The sequence below is a fragment of the Bemisia tabaci genome, chromosome 8 (assembly GCF_918797505.1).
Source record: "Bemisia tabaci chromosome 8, PGI_BMITA_v3".
Taxonomy (NCBI): Eukaryota; Metazoa; Arthropoda; class Insecta; order Hemiptera; family Aleyrodidae; genus Bemisia; species Bemisia tabaci.
In genome coordinates, this window is record NC_092800.1 from 33,060,203 (window position 1) to 33,076,617 (window position 16,415).

The following is a 16,415-nucleotide window of genomic DNA, read 5'->3' on the forward strand; positions in this document are numbered from 1 at the left end:
TACTAATGGCTGTAGCTTAGATTGGAGGTACCCCACTGGGCTGGGCTTAGGGGGGGGGAGGGGTCCAGACCCCTTTGACACCCCCATCCCCTTGTCTACGCCACTAGAGAGGGATAAGGGACTGGCCACAAGGAGAGGGAAAAGTCGAAAAATTTGGGAAAAGTACCAGACGTAATTATGTTATGGGCGGTCCTCTTAGGAAGGTTTCTGCAGAAGTTCAACTCCCAGAAAATTGTCAACTTCAAGAAATTAAGAGTACTATTTTGACTAACTTATGCTTTAATCGAGATTGTGGGTGCGAGTTATTTTACTACAGGCCCACTTCTTCAGAGGCTCTGCAACAGGCCGGTTTGTGACCCTCTCCTCTGGGTTATTCCTTAATGCTGGACATACTGGCACGAGTGACAACGCCTTCATTTCAACGGCTATACTTCAGGGCAAACGAGCAGTTCAAATCGTTACAGAACGACTTTCGTGCCCACTAACTTTTCTCAATTTGCAAACTTTTTAAAACTTTAGACCAAGCATAGGTATTGATTGTTTTCTAGATATGTATATTGATCAAAGTTCCGTAGAAAATATATGAATATCAAGAAAAAAGTGAACATGTTAGACAAACCTTGCAATGGGTTAGTTTATGTTCCGCTAGAACTGCTGCAGACGGACAGATTTCATCACAGATATTGCACTTATGTTTTCCTGATCCTCCACTGCTCTGAGAGTGGCTCTTCATGTGGTTCTCTAGTTCAGTTCTTGTTTTGAAGTTTTCATTACAGTATGCGCAATGCAAGCTCACCTGGAAGGAGAAATACCAACGTGAATTGAAGCTCCAACTTCGACGGATAATAAATTAACGAGTACAAAAAAAGTTATGAAAAATAGTTTAGAACACTGAGGGTCTATATGAAATCACATTTTTTGCGTAAGCCCTGTCAACACTACTAGCAAAAGTTCACGGAACTTCGCGCGAAAGTTCAGTTCCGTAAACCTATCTCTGTGGGGACAAGGCCTTTCATTTGTAAGAAATGAACTAAAAAATTAAGAAAGAACAAACATAAATGTGGTTTAATAATTTTAACTTCCGCCGCCGTGTCGCGCTGACCACACTGTGTTTGGCGCAATGCGTGAAGTATTCATGTAGTCTTGTAGGCACTGTGCGTTTCACGCCGCGCCGACCGCTGTTGACCGTACTGTGTTTGACGCAATGCGTGAAGTATTCATGCAGTCTCGTAGGCGCTAATATGTGTTACATGCCGACCGCCGCGTCGAGGGCTTCTCCTTTTCATCTCAAGTCCTCGTCATCATTTCTCTTTGCGCCGCGCCGCTCCAGGCCAAATTACGTGTTTGGTTTCTCTCTTAACTCAACTAATTAAAGGTGCGCAGTCTTTTGTATCACCGAAATACGACAAAACTAGAAATTAATGAACTCTCAGGAAATGAGAGATTTTGTCACCTTTTCTTGTTTGTAATTTTTTTCTGAATCCGATTTTTTTGTACCTGCATTTAAAAAAATTGCAAAATTTGCCGCCCCTAATTTTGCCGCCATGGGCCGCGGCCCATGTGGCCACCCCCTTAATCCGGCCCTGATCCAGATTGTGTAAACTTTCAATCATGAATAAAAAATAGCAATACGACCGCGAAACGACACGAAAATTTACGAAACTGACGTACGCATGCGGGAGAACTCAAATATCTTCATCCATGTTTTTTATGCCGTTAAATTGGGTGCTAATTTAAAGAAATAAATGAGTTTGTCTCAGCACAGACAATTCCAAACGCAGCCTAATTTTCAATTTTCCAGCCTGGATAGAAAGTAGCATGTTGGAATTCAAGACTGAATTTTTTACCTTTCCTGAATTCGCTGATTTGACGTTATGAACTAGCTTCCGATGAGCAGTTAGTTCCGCCTCTGAGGTGAAATTCGCACATTCGCAGATATCACAGGAGTTTGATGGAATGTTGTGATTAGATTCAGACTTTTTCGAGGGATGACTTGGATATCCGTTCGGAGTACGACTAGTGGGAAGATTATTTGGCTGTGGAGTTGAAGAGTTTCGACTCGTCGGGGTTGAGGCGGTTGGAGTTTTGGAGGATTTCGGCGTTGAGCACTGTCGCTGATCTCCTCCATTCACAACCTGAAATTTTTCGGAAATTGCACATTTAATTCTCTAATAAGCAAAAACATGAAAGGGATAAAATATGTGAGTCATTTTTGCAGAAATGCAACAATCTACTAGCATCTCAAAGCATTGACGGATCCAGCAAATTGGCAGCATCGTCTTTTTTTAAAATTTACACCTTTGAAAATTACTGATTCTTGGAGGGTTCTGCTGGTGCTCCGACTGGAATCGATTATTTAACATAGGTTTATATGGAGGAACTCCGATGTTGCCAAATTGCTGTATCCACTTCTGCAAGAGAGAGAAAAACCAAAAAAGTGGGTAAACAATGCGAAAAATTTGAAAATTACGTTTTAATTTGTCTCTGGCTCATTTTAAGCCACAGAGAAAAAAAACTGAATAGCCAGACGTTGTTTTCACGAAACCACTCTCCACAATCTACAACGTATGTTTCACCTAAATCACAGTTTGTCAAAAGCAATAAATCAAATCGAGCATTTTGTAATCAGTCTATGATAGAAAATTGATTATAAAACCCCATTTTGCTTCAGACAAGTTTTTCTTTATTAATGACATTCTAATTACCACATAATTTAATGACAAAATTCAACTTGAATCCAAAACAAAATCAATCAAGCAAGAGATTATATTTTCAAAGAAAGGTAAGACATTCGATAATAATTTAAAAATGGCCTTATGCGAGTATTTCAGAGGCAGTTCATGTACCTGAGAGGAATGATGGACGGTTTCCATGTGCTTGTCCAGCAAGAACTCGACGTGGAACGCTTCTGGACACACGGGGCATTGGAACTGTTTTGTATGGACAGCCAGATGGAACTGGAGTTCGATCTCGGATGCAAAGCTCAGTCGACAGAAGAAGCATTGCAGTAATTGAGGAGACTGAAAATTTGACAAAAAAGAGGTTTATTAATAATTTGAAAGAAAAATGTACATACCAAGAATGCCTATCGAAATATGAATTTACATTAAGCTAATTAATTGTACATTTGATTTTCATAATTCAAGATAAACGTTAAACGGTGAAAATAAAATATTTATGAGTATAGACTCTTATGAATTACGCAGTGACGATTCTTGAAAGTTGGCAAAACTGTTTATCCTCCATTTAAATGTAAGTAAAACAATAGATTCTTGGTCTGAAGTCGATATTTATAATGGATTTAAATGGAGGAAAACCAGTGTTGCCAACTTGGAAATCGTCACTGGACTAAAATTGACGTTCAGGGAAAAAATCCCTTCTTCCCCAGTTCTCGAGGGGCCAGGGTGAGCAGCTGCCTTCCTAAAATTAAAAAAAGTATCATCTGCTCCTAAATAAATCTGCATCGCAGAAAAAACTTTAAAACCGGAGCATTTCCTCGTTTATTGCGTGAGACAAAAGGAAATACAAGTTTGAGATTTTTTTCTTGGAGTGCTACTTAATCGTAAAGCTAACTTTGGGTGAAAACCGCCTCAAACTGCATCCAAAAGAGGTCACTTTTCAAAATTTTCCAGGTAGCGAGTCCAAAATTTCCCAGGTTTCGTAAGTTCTCAATACTGCGATACAACTGAAATGTCTCGATTTATATCTGATTGAACCCCTAGTCAGCTGAAGACTAACCTGGATGATAGGCTTGGGCGACGACAGGAGGTTCATAGAATGCGGCGTATGGACGGTCCGGACATGCGAATTGAAATCCATCTCCGAGCGATACGTGGCCACAGACGACGGACACCCGGTACAGCGGAACAGCTTGCACTCCTTACTATGATTAACAGCGAAATGGACCTGGATGGTGACCTTGGAGTCAAAGATCTCCTTGCAAAGGGCGCAACGGTAAAGGTGGTGCGTGTGAGCATCTAGGAGATGCCGCTGGAGTTCGTCAGGTTTCCCGAAGGCCTTGCCGCAGGACTGGCATCCGTACTCGGTCGTCGTCGAGAGGAAGTGGGTGAGGAGGTGCTGGGCCTGGTTCTCGGGGGATGAGAACGTGGCGCCGCAGTGGGGGCAAGGATGTTCGGGGGGCAGGCTCTTCAGCTTGCGTTCGAGGTTCGTGGCGCCCCCCAGGAGACCCCGCAGGCCACCCGCCTCCTCGATGTGTGCCTTCACGTGGGAGCGGAAGGACTCGAAGTTCGGAAGTGCTGCGTTGCATTGGTTGCACATTAGGGTCCCTGGCTCGTCGTAATGGTTCTGGAAGAAAAGAAGGGTGGAAATGTTAACTGAAGTCCGATAAACGTGGGTCTTACAGAGTTTTGAAAAATAATAAACATGAGCAGTAACTTAGGGCTTCTAGCATCTATAAGTGGAAATTAGAGGACAAGGAAGAAGAAAACAAGACGATGAAGATAGAAGAAGAAGAAGAAAAGAAGAAGAAGAAGAAGAAGAAGAAAAGAAGAAGAAAAAGAAAAGAAAAAGAAGAAGAAGAAGAAGAAAAGAAAAAGGAAAAGGAAAATAAGAAGAGACGGAGCACAGATGGCGAAGATGAAGAAAAAAAGAGGAAGAAAAAAAGGAGACAGATTAGAAAGCAGAAGAAGAAGAAGAAAAAGGGAAGAAAAAGAGGGGATGAGAAAAGAAAAGAGAGGAAAAAGAAGGAGAAGAAGAAGAAGAAGAAGAAGAAAAGAAGAGGAAGAATAATAGGAATAGGTTAGAACTTCTAACCTAGAACTTCTAACTTGAAGAAGAAAAGGAGTAAAATAGGAGGCAAAAAGAGAGTGTGAAAGAGAAGCAAATAAATATAAAGAAAAAGAGGAAGAATAAGATAGGTAGAGGAAGGAAAAAGGAAGGGGAAAGGAAAGAGAAAAGAAGCGGAGGGAAACAAGAATTAGAAGTTCTTCAAGTGCACTCGCTCGATGTTCGGACGGCAACATAAATCGCCTTCAAAATACGAGGCTGCAACTTTGACTACCTCTGTTAATGTGACCGAAGCCTGTATACCCGGTCAGGCGATTTTTACTGTAGTCCACCCATGATGTTTGATTTCAATCCGGCTTTGAAGGCACAGTATGTGCCTCAGTGACTCTTAGAGGCTAAAACACTTTACTTTAATTGCAATGTTGAAATTTGACCTTTTTATATAAATAAAAAGTAAAGGTGAAACATTATCAATAACAGTGTCGGTTTCATCTTCACTATGAGGAAATTATGTAACTTACTATATTATCATCAGTGTTCTTTACCAATACATTATTTTTTGAGTGTGCTAGATTTCCTCATTTATAGTTTAAACGTATCGGATACCGGATTATAAAAGACATTTTTACGAAAGCGAACGTTAGTTAATTACACGTGTTAAGTGACGTGAGTTACTCTTAAGTATTTATACGTGTCAGATAGCATCAACTCTTTTCAATGACCGTTTAAACCATGCTAAACCGAGAAATTTGTAATTTTTGGAGCCGGAAAATTTGAAGTATAACTGACTTTAATATTAGGATCGCACTTGTGAGTTGATTTTTTCACGTATCCTTTTGAGATTTGAAGAGGAAACAAATTCGCAATCTATTTATTGGTCTATTGTATTACTTGGAGACATCCTGATTGGACCGCGTTAAACAGAAAGGAACCAAGCCACATCAGCTATTGCCAAATTTAACGGGGCAATTTAATATTTTACACGAAAACGGTTGCGCGGATTTTAATGCAAATTTCAGCGAAGTTTCTCCATAGTACGAAGTAAATTCCCTGAAATTTTCGAAGAAATCCGCACAAACGTTCTCTTGTAAAAAATTAAATTGCCTACTTAAATTTGGCAATAGCTGATGTGGCTTGGTTCCTTTCTGTTAACGCGGTCCAAGTAGTCTTTGCTTTTACGTATAGTGCAAGTGTTAAGCTCGTTTAGGAGAAAAAGAAAAGAAAAGGAACTTACAGTGGGTGTCCTCGACAAAGACCTCGGCAACGGTCCATTAGGCGATACACCATTCTCCTGACCGATTTTGGCCTTCTTGCCAGAGGGTGGGCGATCATCCTCTCCCGGACTCGAACTCGCATGTTTACCAGACTTCTTAGTAACACTCAAATCCGTGGGCTTGAGCTGGACGGGCGAAGGGATGCCCAAAAGGTTGGCAGCGCTGGATCCGTGAACCAAGACGAAATGCTCGGCGAAAGAGGCAGGAGACGGGAAGGGAAGGGCGCAGCGGACGCAGAAAAGGGGTTCCGGGGCCGGGCCGGGGTCTTTGCCGTTGAGGGCGCCCCGGTAGCCGTGGACGAAGACGGCGTGCTTGTGCAGCGCCTGCACGGAGCCGAAACGCATCGTGCACAGCTCGCAGGTCAATGGGAGGAGTGCTGAGTTGCGGGTTGCAGAGCCGGGGGAGCCAAGGCTGAGAGAGGACATGAAGTGCTGGCCTGGGCTCGGGAGGGATAGTTGCTGTTGGGATAGCTCGCGGTGCAGATCGCCGTTTAGGATTGAGCCTGAAATCATACATTTTGAAATTTAGTTTCCTGTTTGTTCATTTGGCGTTATAATAGGGTTCACTGGGAAAAAAAAAAAAAAAAAAAAAAAAAAAAAAAAAAAAAAAAACATTGGATCTAGAGTCCAGACTCTTGAAAAAATTGACAAGAAAAAATACTCTTGATTCAATCAGATTTTTGCTTGAATCAAAACGAAATACGCTTAAATTAAGAGGCTTGGTTCTTGATTTAAGCTAAAATCCGATTGAATCAAGGGTATTTTTTCTTGTCGATGTTTTTAAGAGTCCGGACTCTAGATCCAATGTGGTTTTTTTTCCAGTGTTTGGAATTTTTTTTACATATTGATGGCTAGGGAACAATACTGCTTATCTGCAAACTTCCGACAGGACGAAGAAAAAACGTCGCCATTTTTGTGATTCTGACGTTAGGGTAATACATGTGTCAATTCTGTTCGGTTCAGAATTTTGATGAGTTTTGCACGTAATCAGGAAAAAAATCAGTAAAATTTTCAGGTGAGACAGATTGATTTTCTAGGAAAAATAAATTTTGGGAGTGGAAATTTTGCGGCGTTGAAATTCAGCTGAGTATAACGACGAAGTGTTTGTTAACCGGGATTGTTCCTTAGGCATCGATTTATTTGGAGAGAGGCAGGCAAACTCGAGGCTCGCAAAAAAAATGTCATAGTGCCTTCATTGCCTCAAGTATGCAATATGGACATCCTAGGAACACGAATAGTTGCATTCGACGCTGGAGTCTAAAACACGAGCAAATCCCTAATTTTTAAAAGACATTGTGCTAAGAATAATTGGAATGCATTTTGCAATTTGGAACTATAAATTCTGAGTCATCTGAAAAAACACTTATGTGCATAGGGAAACTAATGGCACATACGCTGTTTTTAGACCGGGCCAGAATGTATAGTTCCAAATTGCAAAATGCACTCCAATTTATGTAACTATCTGATGATCAGGGTTTACTACAGGTTACTTTAGGGTCGCTGAAGATATTTAAAAATCCTACCGTGCATAGCTTGAACGTGAAGTTGAAGGGCTTCCATGGTGGTGAAGTTGTCATTTGTGCAGTAGATGCAAGCGAGCCGTGGGCGGGAAGCTGACGTGTAGGGTGAGCCCCCGCGACTTCCAGACCTCGCCCCCGTTGTTGGTGGCTCCATCTTGTGGGCAGTTGACATATGATTCTGAAAAAGGATACACGCTTAAATCAGTTCCCTTCAAAGGGTTACACCCTGAGGTACAAAAATTAATGTAGCTCTGCATCTTGGTAGTTGATAGGGTAAACAACGTAATATTCAAAAATAATGGGTACGATCTATAGCTATATTGTTGGTTATTTATAGTAAAGAATAGATTAAGATTGTTTTTAATAATTTTGCAAGATACGCAGCATGCTTTGTTGATTAATTAATGTTTTGATAAAGTACAACATTTTATGTAATCAATTAAATTAGGCTTTAAATTATTCACAAAGTATAATCTTTATTATGGTTAAGGATTCGATTCCTCCCTTTCTTGGATTTCTAATTAATGATGGTAATTACGCACGACGATGATTATTTGGACGCACGAGAAAATTGTCTCGCCTCCCATAAGAATATCGGCTACGTTCATCTCTCAGTGTTTTCTGGAAAATTATATCGAAGGAGATTTAAAGTGGAACAATTTTCCCGCTCTGTGGCGCCATAAAACGGTATATTGTGTTTAAACACTGGAAAAAGACACATTGGATCAGAGTCCAGACTCTTAAAAACATCGACAAGAAAAAATACTCTTGATTCAATCAGATTTAAGCTTAAATCAAGAACCAAGCCTCTTAATTTGAGCGGATTTCCTTTTGATTTAAGCTTACATCTGATTGAATTAAGAGTATTTTTTCTTGTCAATGTTGTCAAAAGTCTGGACTCTGGATCCAATGTGTTTTTTTTTTCCAGTGAATAGCGTGTATTTTAGTAGATCGGATCATTCTGCAATCACTTTTCTGACAATAATTAAATTCAGGAATGATATCTTTGGACCTAGCTCAGTCAGAAGAGTTTTCATTGGTGAATAAAATTCGTCAAACTTTAATCACTCACAAATCCTCCATTGGACAAATCAATGAAAGAGGAGTGTGCGTACTGCGGATTTTCTAAGTACGAGTAGATGCATAGATATGACAGTGCATAAATTGATTCAAATATCTCTAAATTTTCGTTCACAGTGTCACGAGAGACCAACTTGATATCCTGAAAGATCATTTGAAAAATTGACTCGAGTATCTTGATATTTTTTAGTTCGTAGTATTGTATGCAAGTCAAAAAAAAAAAAAAAAAAAAAAAAAAAAAAAGAGGAGTAAAAAAAATAGTTTCGTTACCATTGGTTTCGAAAATTTTGAATCATTCGGTAACAATTAAAACCAAAATTGAACGACTTACATTATGGTCATCCTCATCAAATTGCAATTACACAGCAGAAAAATCACCTGCTTCTTTCACAGAATCTTTTCTACTTCTTGCAACGTATTTAGACATTTTTTTGGAGGCTTAGACATTTTTCAACCTGTGTACATGTACCGGCATTTTTTTATTGATTACCTGTAATTGCTCAGGTTTCCGGAAGAGTTCGGAGCATTGAAGGCAGCGATAAGAGCTGCCGGGCGCAGCATTGTTGTTGTTGGGGGTGGGGGAGCGTTTGTGGTTCTGCATGTGCGAGGTAAGAGCGGCGGCTGTGTTGTAGCCCCGGTTGCAGACCGTGCACTGGAACGGCTTCTGATTGTCGTGGGTCTTCATGTGGATCTTCAGGTGATCGCTGCATCAATCAAAAAATCAAAATACATCCCAGATGAGGATTTGGAACAACACATTTTCAACATAATCATCGTGATTTACGAGAAATTTTGACGGAGAAACAAGTATTTTGTCAGTGCAAACAAAAATGTGGATTGATTCACGACGCACACTGGATCGAGTGAATAGGAGAGGTCGGACAAAATTTGGAAACTTTAAACGCTTCTAACTTCGTCTGTACAAAACTTTAAGGTTCTAGAAGTGGTGTCATTGGTTTCTTCGTGAAATTTTCTTCAAGAACCACCCCTTAAAATTGAAAATGTGACGAAATAAACATCAAAATTTGCAGGATTGGTCAAACAATTCATGTCCAACCTCCCGGATTAATTCGATCCACTGTGCGACAGCACCAGTCGTTTAGACAGTTGGTGAATTTGCCCACGTGCGCTCAAAATTTAGTCGAAAACTGAAGTCTCATTATACGTCGTTCTTCAGACTAGGAAACGTAACTCCATTTTAAGGTTGCAAAATTCACTCAAACAATTCGATTTGCATGAAATCTGATGTATATAATCAGTGAAATTTTCAGTTGAGAATTCCCAAGGTTCAACAGTTAAAAGTGCAGTTTGCGAGGAGAAATTTGGCAACATTGAAATGCAGTTAAGTTATTTCGTGTGGACAACAACGTCTACAGAGAAAAAATCCATCCGGGCACAAATTTTCTCTTGAGAGAGCTATGCTGTTTGGTGCAACACTTGTTACGACTCGAGACGAACATATGCTTTTTCTCTCTATTAATGAGACTTTAGTTTTAGAATGAATTTTGAGCGCACGCTGGCAATATCACCAACCTCTTCGAAGTATTTTGTTGCTTACATTCAGACTATAGGCGGAAGTGCGCTCTTATTCTTAATGATGATACGTTGACATCCCGCAAAAAAGTTGACCGTTGAATTTTGACTTTTGATATGAAAAAAGACTTTCACTCTAATGCAAAACAATCTGAAAACCTGCTGGCGATCATTTGAGTAACTGCACGGGGTTGTCAAATTAGACAACTAGAGTGACTCATCCGAATGAAATGACGTGATTGATGAATTTTTACTGTAGGTGTAAAAAAGAACTTTTAACTACAATGCAAAACTGTGATCTTCGGTAAACATTGATGGCGATTATTTTAGGTTTTGAATGGGGTTTTCAAACTAGACAGCTATGAGGCGACTCATCTGAATCAAATGACGCCGTTACAGCAGTAAAATTTCAGAGGCGGGAAGCTCGGCATTGCGCAAAACTTCTGCGCAAATCGTGACGCAAGTTGCGATTTTTTGACATAAACTATGCTCTCATTCTGATTTTGAACGGTTCCTCATACAGATAACATGACCTTTTAACTCGGGATAGGTTCGTTTCAACTACCGATTGACCTTTCCACGTATTCAAGAACACGTTTTAAAATGAGAAATTTTGATGAAAGCTTGTGACAATGTACCCAAGATATGAATATCGAGGCAAAAAAAAAAAAAAGAGCTCTGGTATTCAAAATTGTGAAAAAAGTTTCTCAGAGTAATGACTCTAATCCTTTTATTAAAAAAAAAATCAATCAGCGCTTATTCACCCGTTATACATTCCTGCTGCTTGATTTTGGAAACAGATGTTGGCGCACGGGTTATCGAAAATCGATATATTACGTGGTGTAAATAGGACTTTGCGTTCTTTTATCTCGCCGACATGGTGAGAAATAGTTCCAACAATCGGGCTGAAGTTATGATTATGAACGCGACCAATAACCGTTTAGCAGGCGCCACATGCATGGGTGCCAACCAAATCACACCTACATCGCTGCATAAAAGAAATGCACCATCATTCGCCGTGTATGCAGTGGAAAAGTAACGCGAATTTTCCGCCATGAATATTGGGTCAGTATAATAGAGCCATCAGAACTCGATCAGTAAGACGTCTTGACCGCGCCGCGCCGGTGAGTTAATCGCAAATTACGGTAGGTGCGTACGGCGAGAACAAATAGTATTTTGACTACGGACACGGACGCTTGTTACGAGTTCAATGCATTTAACTTTCCATCCACGTTTTTTCAGTGCTGCCAAAGGCCATAATGAGTGCGAAGGCATTTACTACGCTAAGAAAAAAATGCCGTTTGGGCATACGGATGTCAAAGTTCTGCTGATACAAGTCGAATTTTTTGGACGATTTACATTTATTATTCGTTTATGTGTTTTAAGGAGTTAAATCAACAATTTTAATCTAGTATCAGACTGATCATGGACAGAAAGAGCCTCAGTCTTCAAAGGTTAATTTTCTGTAGAGTAACTTTAATCAATAAAATTTTAAACTCACTTGCACATACAAATTTTAATATTTTTACGTGTGAGTTAAAAAAAAAAAAAAATATATTGATCATTTATCTTGTGCGGGTCTCCAAACGAATCTTGAGAGTAACTTTAGCCTAGTGGAGTCGCAAAATCAGATTTTGAGATTTTGATACAAAATTATTTGTGGTGTCCCAAAGAATAAGTTAAAGCGGTTTAGACCTTCTCGTGTCATTAAAAAGCGTAATGTTAGATTGTAAGTGCGGCAATTTTGTGGTTTAAAATCGACAGATTACAAATTTTAAATAGATTTCTCTTGATTTTACGTTTTGATGATATACTCTTCAAACCGGCATAACTTCGATTGTTCATTAATCTATGCTTCAGTGTCAATATCTAGGTTTTTTTTAGGGCCCTTTTTTCTCGTAGACGAATCGGAAATTTCAAAGGAAAACATCAATGACCTCTCCTTAGAAATAGACATTTTGTTTCAGGAGATTTGGCAATCTTCGTAAGCTTGCACTGCGTTTTTCCTTAACGTAGCAGAATAATTACCGATTTCTCATCGATGATGTCCCAGGTTAGTTATACGGTCGATTTGTCGGTTGAATTCACAACTGCAGCGACTCACGTACACAATGCACCGTTCATCGATCAAATTGGCTCATCGATGCACCTTTGATCAACAGTCAACGCTGCTGATTTTCGAAGCCGAAATAATTCGTCTAGATCCACTTTCTGCCGTGTGATTTCCATCCTGTTCGGAACTGATTGGTCCGTGGATGGATGATTAATTTTAAACGCCAAACATTGATTCGTCCATAATTGATTCTAGTTTTACGCTGAGCTATTCAGCAAATTAATATCTTACTTCTTCAATTGGCCCAATTTACTCGTCATGCGTAGGAAAGCATTCATTGAGAACTAAATCGTGGATTAGCTGTTCTCAATACCATGATATTATTGATGACACGAAAACCTCTTCGAAAAGCAGATTGATTTATGATTAATTAGGAATTCTAAACAATGCTGAGGTTTACAGCGTAGTAATTCAATACTTTTCCAATTGGCCTAGTCTACCAATTGTGAAGAATATCATCTGAAGATATATCATCAAGAATATCAATATTAAACGACATTGTAAAGTAGCTATTCTCAACATTCAAATATTTCTGATGACATGAGAAGTTATTAAAAAAGCTAATTAACAATTCATTTTAATGCCATACAGCCTCTGACTGATTCGAGGAGCGAATTGGTTCATTGATTTTTCAACTGACTAAATTTATTCGCCATGCGCAAGGAAACCCAATTTTGAGCTGAACTATCGATCAGCAATTCTAAACAACCGAAGATCTCTGATGGTATGGAATGCTCTTCAAAACGGGGAATGATTACTAAATATTTAATCTAAATGTCTTCTGCTGAAGTGGATGCTTGATTCTTTCTTCTCTCTGCGAGGAAATTGACTGCACGATTCATAGTGTAAACTTACACCAAATAGAAAATGGCTTAAATCTCACATCCGTAGCCATTAGATTAATGGCAGTTTATGACGTATTAGAAAGATAATCAAGCAGGACAGGACGAACAATCAAACGACTTTTGCTCTGCAATAAAACTTTCTTTTCCATTCAGCTACGTGAAGGTATTAGTATCCGTCATTGTGTTATCTTTATATAACAAAGACGTGAGTAAAACCTACACACATACGATTATAAATACTCGAGAAATTGCTTGTATCCGCTCATTAAAAGTTAAGTATTTGATGTTTTGCCCACTCGACGAAAAAAGCCCATTGAAGACATTAAATCTTGAGGATTGAGAACATTAAATTTTTAAAGAAAGGATTGAAATTTTGAGTTTACCTTCTGGAAAAAGCGGCTTCACACTGTGTACACCTATATTTTTTGTCACCCGTGTGGAGTTTGATGTGACGATCCCGGCTTCTCTTGTGCTTGAAAAGTCGGCTACAAAACTCACACCGGAACGGCATGTGCTCACTATGCGTCTGCAACAAAAAAAAAGAGCAATTCTGAAAAATAATACAAAGCTAATAAACGCTACATCGAAAAAATAATACGATTAACCTGTATTTTTGGATGTCAAAACTGTGTCTCAAAAGACGCATATGTTTATTTATGTAGTTGATAGTGTGTACAGGGCCGGATTTACCTACTTGCCGTGTTTGACGCAATGCGTGAAGTATTCATGCATTCTTGTAGGCGCTATCCGTTTCACGCTAACCGCGGTGACCGCACGGTGTTTGATGCAATGTGTGAAGTATTCGTGCAGTCTTGTAGCAATGTAGGCGCTAATATGTGTTACATGCCGACCGCGGTGCCGAGGGCTTCTCCTTTTCATCTCAAGTCCTCGTCATCATTTCTCTCTCAGTCGCGCTGCTCCTAGCCAAATTGCGTATTTGGTCTCTCTCTTAACTCGATTAATTAAAGATGCTGTCTCTTGTATCACCAAAAGACGACAAAATTAGAAATTACTATTCTCTCAGGAAATGAGAGATTTTGTTTGTAACTCTTTTCTAAATCCGATTTTTCTTTATATCTACATTTAAAAAAAATTACAAAATTTGCCGCCTCCTAGATTTGCCGCCATGGGCCGCGGCCCATGTGGCCACCCCCTTAATCCGGCCCTGAGTGTGTACCCAACATTATTCACAAATCCTGTTACTTCAGCTAACCGTCACAAGGAAGTATACATTCCAAGGATATAAACTAAGAGCAGGCTAAGTCAGCATTTAGGTCTCACCAGTCACAATATTGACATCTTAAATGCCCTCCAAGTCGCCCTCACTTTAAAAGATAGGCAAAAAAGGTACCTTCCTCCATGACGGAAAAGTATGTGTAAGATCACCACAAAAGATGGACAGCTTGCGTACGTCCTTAAAATTCAGACACAACTTTTCCTTCTTGTAAAGGCTCGTTTTGCCCAACTATTGAATGAGGATGAATCCGTAGAAAAATCCAATAAGAAAGGTCCTGAAATTTTTTCGACACAATTGGACGTATTTCTGCCAAACGGCACTATGTGCATCATGACGTGAGCCCTGATATGCATATATTCTAAGGGTCTCAGGGCTCATGTCTTAATGCACATAGTTCCATTTGGCAGAAATATGTTCAATTAACCAATGAATCGAGTGATAAACTTGAAAAAATTTGAACATGCTGTTTTACATTACCAGGAGTACTTTCCCACTAAAATATTTTAATGAAGAAAAGAGAAAAAAATGCACTTGAGTGAACTCTATACCAAACCCTATAATATTTCGAAACGCAGATTGAGAATCCTAGCTCCAGCACACATTTTTGGACCGATCGTAAGATAAAATCATCCACGAAGTGTTGAGAACGGAGAAGTTTCCAAAAAAGCATCGGAGAAAACACGTTCCTTGATTTGATCTTTTCTCCCGATGCTGCGCCGTCTTCACCCAAGTCTTTCGGTCATTCATCACACGCGCGCAGACGCGCATCTCTTGTGTGGAATTTGAGTTAGGACATGTTTGAGCGTGAAATATTTCCAACCGTTTGACAAAACCAGTGGCGCCGCGCATAGTAGACAACTTGACGGCGTCAAAGAATGTTGCCACGATATTTTTGGACAAAGATGTCACTTTTTTAGGCATCGGACGCATTATCATTTGTTTCGTCCGTTTTTGTTGCATTGGTTGATAATAATTAAATTTAATGTCATCACCAATTATAAATTGTATATTTTATGCAGATTCCTCTTTCCCCGATGCGACGAGTGAACAACTAGATGGCACGGAAGAATTTTGTCAGGATAATAGCAACATTATGTTCCAAAAGATAATCCATATGAAGGAACATATAAAACGTACCCAGAACGCATCGCATACAAGGAAAAGATCCACCTTAAATTCAGCCCAGTACTCAGGGCTGGATTTAGGGGGTGGCACATGGGCCGCAGCCCATGGCGGCAAATTTAGGGGGCGGCAAATTTTGCAATTTTTATAAATGTAGGTTTAAAAAAATATCGTATTCAGAAGAAAAAAAATTACAAACGAGAAAAGGCGACAGAATCTCCACTTCCTGAGAGTATAGTAATCTCTAATTTTGTCGTTTTTGTCAATATAAGAGACAGCACCTTTAATTGGTCGAGTAAAGAGAGGAACCAAACACACAATTTGGCCTGGTACGTCGCGGCACAGGGAGCAATGATGACGAGGACTCGAGATGAAAAGGAGAAGCCTTCGACGAGGCGCGGCGGTCGGCGTGTGACACATATTAGCGCCTACAAGACTGCATGAATACTTCACGCATTGCGTCAAACATAGTGCGTTCAGCAGCAGTCGGTGTGAAACGCATAGCGCCTACGAGACTGTAGGAATGCTTCACGCATTGCACCAAACACAGTGCGGTCAGTTTGTTTTGTTCTTTCATACTTTTTTCGTTCATTTCTCATAAATGTCCACATAGCGATAGGTTTACGGAACTTAACTTTCGCACAAGGTTCCGTGAACTTTTGCTAGTAATGCTGACAGGGCTTGCAAAAAATGTGTCTAACACGAGTAAACGCGTCTTATACACTCTTCCCCGCTGCACGTTCACTTGATGGTTTTTATTGATATTTCAAAACGAATGAGAATAAGAAGGGCGGCAAAATACAGGCGACCCATGGGCGGCAAGTAGGTAAATCCGGCCCTGCCAGTACTTGCTAATATCTTTGCAAGCTACCTGAATTTTTTATTGTCTTTTTTAAGGGGGGTAAAGATTACTTGTTTTAAGATTTTGGGATATGATTTTCGGAAC